Here is a 7,571-nt window from a genome sequence, read left to right on the forward strand (position 1 = left end):
AATTAGCAATTACTTAGGAATGACGCTTTAAAATACTTAACAGCTACTGCAGGCATGCATTTATTCAAGAGGTTTTGTTTTTCTTTTGACTTCTTGTAGTATAAACTAAGCCCCCCTCTGAATGTAGCTCATACGTGACTTCTCCAAATGGTTCCTCAGGGTGTGCAAAGGTGAGCAGTTCTCTCTGACAGCAGATCACTAATGGCTGTAGGGTTCTCCTGTCTTACAGGATGAAACTAAGCTTGCAGGAAGGCAGTGCAAGGCACACATTTAGCCAGGCTCACAGTGTATTGACCAAGCAGACAGGCCAATACTCTAATCTTTTTTTTTACCTCTTTTTTTTTTTTCCTTTTCCGTCCCCCCCTTCACCAGGTACTGCCATTGGTAGTGACAGTTTTGGTGGCACTGACCTGTGTATCATTTCACAGTGGTTTACGTTCTGCTGGCAACAGAAACACCGCACAGGTGGGCAGCTCTGTCTTAAAAATAATAATCATGAAGAAACAGAAGGCTATGTGTGTGCATAATTTTCTTATAATTAATTACATGTTAAATTGAAAGCTTTCTAATAAAAAATAGACTGTATAATAGAGGCGAAAAAGAAAAGCAGAGAATTTTTAAAGTGGTGATGAGACTGTGATTGGATAAAAATACTGATGCACCCTTAAATTTGATGTCAGTGATTAAATTAATAAATTAGCTTACTAGTTGGAATCCAGATTCATATGGTTCCGTTACCTTAGCTCCTATTCAGAAGTCCTGATCCATGGTGCAGGAATATTATGCTATTTGTATAGGGATAACAATGTGCTTATATTCTTTCTTTGCCAATACCAAAGAGTTCAGTAGTCCCCAAAGCGTGTTCTCATGTTTTGCATGCTGGTGTGTCTCTCTCTGCCGTTGTCTGCTATTCAGGGACAGCCTGTATCACGCTATACTGGGCACCTACATCACACCAGATGAGGCCGCTGAGAAAATGCTATAATCTCTTTAGTGCTGCCCTTTTTGATGTGCTTGGAAGGGTTTACTAGGCACTAAAGTGTGGGCTTACCTGGGGAGGAGGCTTTAGTGCTATGGCTAAAGTATGTTCCTTCAATAGCACTGCCCCATTTTCATCCCGTTCACTCATCCTACGAAGAAGCAAACCTGACAGCATCGAGCAAGTATAGAAAGCAGCCCTCTCTTCCCAATGCTGAAAGACTTGTTTCCCTCTGCGTTTGTGAGGTCCCCTGATGCCACATCTCTCTCTTGTTCTGACCATGGGAATAAAGCCTGCCCCTGGCATGACTGAAGGCTTGCTCTAGACCATGAAAAGAGTAAACAAGGGCTGCGTTTGCACAGTGCAGGGGAAATCAGCTGTGCAGAGAGCAGAGCAGGGACAGCAAATTACGTAAGAAAAAGATCTTCATCCTGGGACAGGCATATTCAGGAAAAGAAATGCCGCGCAGCTATCTTATGTTCTGGTTCCAAAGAGAGGCAATTAGGAGTCCAATCCAGGCATGAACAATTCAATTTCCGCTGCCTGGTTTTCATATGGCCACTGGAATGTGTCCTGGGGACCTGAGGGAACCGAGCACACAGTTTGGCTCTGGGATGTCACAGGGGGAAGAGACGTGGACAGATATATGTCCTGGCACCTGTGACTCCCACTTAGCACATCTGCTTTACTTTTCACAGATGACACCCGCATGGGGACCTCTCCCGGGCCAGGCAGGACCTGCACCAAATGGGGTAAATGCATTGACAGAGGCAAGAGTTTCCTTATTACTGGGGCTGGGGGTCTCCCTGGTGACCTGCCGCTGTCAAACGCAGTTTGGTAAAAGCTTATTGAGAGGGAAGCACCAAAGTGATGGCTCGACCTAAGTGCTAAAATGTCCTACTCTGTTAAAAAACAGAGCTTAATTCACACGCTGAATTTGAAGCACCAGTGGCGTTGCTGGCTTCCCAGGGACAGCAACTGACATGAGTCTTTGTGTCCTGCCATGCAAGGGCCTAGCTTTCTGGTTTAGTTTGCTACAGTTTGCACGTACCTCACCCCATCTTCCCCACCCCCCAAAAAAAAATTAATCAAGAGATGAAAACTGCCAAACTACAGTGGTCTCAAGGGGTCAGTCACCACAGCTCCTAAGTTGCACAGATCAACCTAGTAATTTCTTTTCATCTGGAAGCTCGAGAGACATTGGTCAGCGGGAGAGGGAAACCAGTAGAAAGAACTTGATGTAAATAGAACAAATGGGGAAAGGATAACGCCCTAAACATGGATCAGTATTAAAAATGTCCAGGGCAGTATTGGTTGGTGCATGTTACTAGGAAAGTATATATTTAAGGTGTACAGTCCCTTTGAAAGGCATACACCTCAAGGTATAGCCATAAGTGAGGATGGTAGTTATTTCTTCATCTTTGATTCAGCACTTAAGAGCTTTGCAGTATACAACATACCTTGAAGACTGGATGTGTACAAGTGTATTCTCTGCAAATGTTGACAAGAGAATTACTGCTGTTAAGTTCATCCTGGCTTTAGAATGCTTAGATATTTATGAGGACTTAATGGTAGAACTGTCCCATCCAAATACCAGGTCGTCACTTGGTATGTCAGAGCACAATGGCATGATGATTGCAGTACCGTTCGTGGTCACAGTTTATGTTACCCGTTTGGTACATTGGTGCCACCAGCATACTGCAAAGGTAAATTATATCAAATTATTACTTTCTCTCAGCAGTCTTGTAGTATAGCTGTAAAGTATAAATCATTTTCACAAAGTTTCCTATTCTGGCTAAACGGTGCACATAAATCTCTGTTCCAGTGTTCACAAGAGGTTGTTGTAGAGATGCCGACAGCCCTTTGCTTTCCAGTAACACATTGGAGCCTCCCCACTCTGTCTTAGAGGTTCTCCCCGGTAAATTATAAATTTTGGTTTGCGATTTTGGTTTTGCTTCCAGTCTCATTTCGCACCAATCGTCTGCTTCATTTCATGTGGCAGGCCCATCAGATCAGAGAAATTACTCATTCCTGGATCGTATCAGAATTTGAATGGGAATAAGACAGAAGTATGCAGGAAGCAAGGACCAGGATCCAGCAGTGCCCTGCTCCCTTTCCTGCCTGCGCCAGGTCAATGCCCCAGCACAGGGTTTGGAGGAGCCGCACGGAGGGGAGCGCTGTCCTGCAGATAAGAAGGTTCATGGCCAACTGTAATACCTGGACTCTGAAAGGAGAACGTTACCCAGCACAGCGGGCAAAACTGAGTAGGTTGCAGGTACAGTTGCTTCTGCATCTTGTTTCAGCAAGGAGAATCCAGAAGACCATAGCCAACCACATCTAATCCCAGCCCTGCCCTTATATGGGGCTTGGGCAGGTTTTTGGAAAGCAGATACCCTCCGCAGCGCTGCCATTCTTGGCTGCTTCCCCCGTGATGGGTGGGCAGGATCCCGAAGATTATCCTTTTTCTTTTTTTTTTTTTTTTTTCTGAGTGAAGTGTAACTTTATTGAATCAGGGAAATCACATTAGAATTACGCTGTAGATGATGTATCCTAGATGGTTAGGTCTTCAGCTACGTAGAGGAATGCTCGGTGAGTCAGCCCTGCAATTTTTGGTGGAGTAGGTCTATTCCGGCGTGTGGGTGTTCGCAGAACAGTTACGTAAGTGTCAGGGTAGCGAGGAACTTTTGACGTTTCTGGCAGCTTAACTGAGTTCTTTTCAGTCAAAAATATACTAATTGTTGTTCTCTTGCATTAAACACACATCGTTGCCTTAACTGGATTCGGGGGGCATTTTTTTAAGCATCAGTTGTCAGGGCAAGATATTGGAGTGGTTTTATTCTTGAGAAAGCAGGAGATTTTTCACAGTTACAGTGAGACGAACATTTGTGAGCACCGTTTTAAATCATATAAGAGGGTGCGAAAGTTGCTGTGCCATATGCCTGGAATTTACTATGGTAAAGCTAATTACTGCCACTGAATGCAAGGGCCCGTCAGCATTTTCATCATCACACCCACCCTTAACACCTTTTCTCTTTTTATTTTTATTTTTTTTGAGTTTTAGTTTGCCTGACTTTTTGGCTTATATAGTTTTTGGGATAAAGAACAATGATGCAACCTCTAAACTAACCCTTGGAATGCCTTATGGCCTATATTCAAGGTGAGTAGGTTCGGTAGCCCACTGAAGTATGGTGGATTAAATTGCGAGGCAACTGCTTTTCTACATGTATTGCACACGGAAAGAAGGAGAACTGGTTTGTTTCCCAAGAGCAAGACACCATAATTAGTCAGACTAGGTCAGTGTCCAAATGGCATTTTCAGAGAAGATTTCTCTCTAAAGATTAGATATGAAAGAAACAAAAGCTGATAGCTGTTTTCTTTCTTATTTGATCCAAGTCATGACCTCCAAACTAGCCAATGGACTTTTTTGATCTGGATAAATATGACTTCTTTCAAATGATCACAACCTTGATATACCATCTCTTCGTAACAGGACGAGGGGTAACGGTTTCAAACTGAAAGAGAGTAGATTTAGACTGGATATTAGGAAGAAATTCTTTACTGTGAGGATGGTGAGGCACTGGAACAGGTTGCCCAGGGAGTTGTGGATGCCCCATCCCTGGAAGTGTTCAAGGCCAGGCTGGATGGGGCTTTGAGCAGCCTGGTCTAGTGGGAGGTGTCCCTGCCCAGGGCAGGGGGGTTGGAACAAGATGATCTTTAAGGTCCCTTGCAACCCAAACCATTCTATGATTCTATGCTTCTGTGATTCTTCTACATGGTACAATTAATGAGCCAGGTCACAACTCTGAATGGTGCTGGGCATCCAGCTGACATCCCACACAGTGATTGTCTAGCAACAGGGCATTTGCCCATGGCTCTTGGAGAGTCGACAAAGAGTTGTAGGATGTTTTTCACCTAAAAAAGTATATTTTCTGAAGTCAGTCAGAGAGAAGGTCTCTGTTATGTGCTCTGTGGGTTCAGAGGGAGAACTGAACCAACCAGCTGTGTGGGTGCTTGTCCACACACACCACGTTGGCTGTGTTAGCAAGTCCTTACTGAGACTGGAAGTATGGAAAATGAGGAATCTACCAGTCACAGTATGTGGTGAGGAATCACTGGAATAACCTGTGTTCTTTGGGCTCCAAACAATATGGTTTTGGCCAGGAATTTTCCTAATTAGTGAGGACAGCTTCAGCCTGGATGTTCTGTCTTAATGATATGTACATTATGCCAGCTCAGACTCTTAGCATAAGGGGGTACATTTTATCACTTGTCTCTGAAAATAGCAGACTCAAAGTTTGAATCTGAAGTCGCTGCAATCATCCAATTGCTTCTCCAAAACTTAGAAAATTCTGGAGATCTGCAGTGTGAATCCATGGCCTTATATCACTCGCAGCCTGGGGGACTGAAGGGATTCATTGTTCTGGTGTGTGCTGGAGGAATTGCTTAAATCCAATAAGCAAAAACAAAGGGACTCTCAGTGCCTCATATTTCCTCCCCAGGATTTATGCAAAGTAAATAAAGGAACCAAGTCTTCTGCACCGAGTGCTTGGGATGAGAGCACTCTTCACTGTAGCCCAGTGCTTTCAACCACCACCCGTGCCGATTTGTGTAGTTAACTCCAGGAAACTGGAGGCAACTAAGCATGAGTTCTTGCATACCAAGAGCTCTCTATGATCACTGATAAAATTAATGTCTCTTAGATTCAGACACAGACTAATTACTTAGAACCAATTGCTCCCACTCCTTTGAGACTCATTAACAGCACACGTGACGCCTCCGCTATGTCAGGTGGACAAGAACTGTTACGCACAGGTAGGGAAAGGTCACCTACCTGCATCATTCAGCTTCACGGCAACTCAGAAACCTACAACAGGATATTTCCTTTGAAGTGTTTTGTTAGCTGGACTTTGGGGTTGTGGTTTTTTTTTTTTCTGAAAACCTACAAAAGTAAATGCATGAATGCTGCATTATTAATTGGTAAAGCTAAGAGATACGTTGCTGTGGGAAAATGCTGATTATAGTCTGCTAATTGCCATATGCACACCTGTCTGTCTCTATTGAATATTGCTTTATTCAACCACTTTCATGCTATTTATCTCATCTGAGTAAGATGATCAGTATTCTTGAGCTGGAGACTGGACCGGAAACAAACAGAACAGTAAGTATTGGGGTTTTAGTGGCGAGGCAACTGTAAATTGACCCAATTCCCTTCACCAGTATGGTCCACAACAAATAGCAGCTGTAACATTAAAATAGTATCAAGAAACAGTAGGAAAATTCATAGCCATTAGAATAACAGCAGTCTGTGCTGTGAAAACCATTTTAGGTGTAGTGCTCACCTGCCTGTAGGCCGTGTTACAGCAGTTTTTCAAGCTAGGTTGGCTGACATAGTAAGGCAAAAGTAGTGCCTGGAATAGGGCCCATGATGTTGATTGTCTCTTTGCTCTTACAAGCATAGCCCATATTGATTTTGCAACTGATTCCCCGCAAAAATATATTGCATATTACTTTAGAAGGCAAATGAGGCCAAAATTGCAGAGAAATTAAGCAAGGGCTTTTTATTCTCAGGGCTTGGAATTGATCAGTCGCTTTGATCATCCATTAGGCTGGATTCAGCACATTGCCTTTCAAAAGAAGGGCGAAGTGAACTTCTGACCATAGAGACAGTAGAAATGAGAAGGGAAAAACAAGCCAGAAGGATCAGGTCCAGCTGTGGCAAGGCGAGCTCCAAGAAGGGGTTACAAGTAAGGTGAAGGTGACCCGAAAACCTCCCCTATTCCAACAGCTGCCCTGTGGATCTGTGCAGCTCCAGCCCTGTGCCCTCTGTCTCCTTTCCTCCCAAATTCCCATCTGACCTTCATACTCAGGCTTCAAAAACGTGTGAACTGCCTACATTCACTGTGGGTTGAAGAGTTTGCCTGTGAGCAATTCCTGGCCATCTGATGTGTGTCCTACATGCACTGTTGTGAAGCACACTGATGCAGGGGCTACATGGGCCAGCGAGGAGGGAACCGAGAATTTGCTGAGGTTTTTTTTGCCCAAGGCCACCGCTTAGGGTAAGAACCTGTTTGGGAGCAGCCAGGAGACTTTTTGCTTGCTCAGGATGGGGGTTATGAACTGTGGCTGAGGTCAGGGAGGAAGGAGCGAGGTCTAGACAAAATGGGGCCACTGAAGCTGAGATAACAGCCCTCCATGAAACTCGGTCTCTAAGAACAGGCTGCCCACCTAGTCCAGTTTCTGAGCTCTTCTTACCGGCATGAGGAGAAAACACCTTAGCTGACGTATTCTTAGATAGAGACTGATTTCTTTAGCTCTTCATAATCTGCCCAGCAAGGGCATCTGTTGAAACACAAGGTGTCTATTTTCATTTCTGCTGTTGGGTGAGAGGGCACCTCACACTTCTCTGTGGGCATTGTCTAGTTCACTTTCAGAGGAAGTACAAAATGCTTCTTGAGAAGTGGCAGGGAGGATTTTGTTCTCTGACTCCTTTCCTTCCCTCAGGTCCGAAGAAGGGTTTCTAGGAAGCAATTTGTGGGTTTTTTTTAGAGGACATAGAACTTCTAGGAACCTACAGTCAGAATGTACTTTGAAG

This window comes from Larus michahellis, chromosome 1 (assembly GCF_964199755.1).
Source record: "Larus michahellis chromosome 1, bLarMic1.1, whole genome shotgun sequence".
Taxonomy (NCBI): Eukaryota; Metazoa; Chordata; class Aves; order Charadriiformes; family Laridae; genus Larus; species Larus michahellis.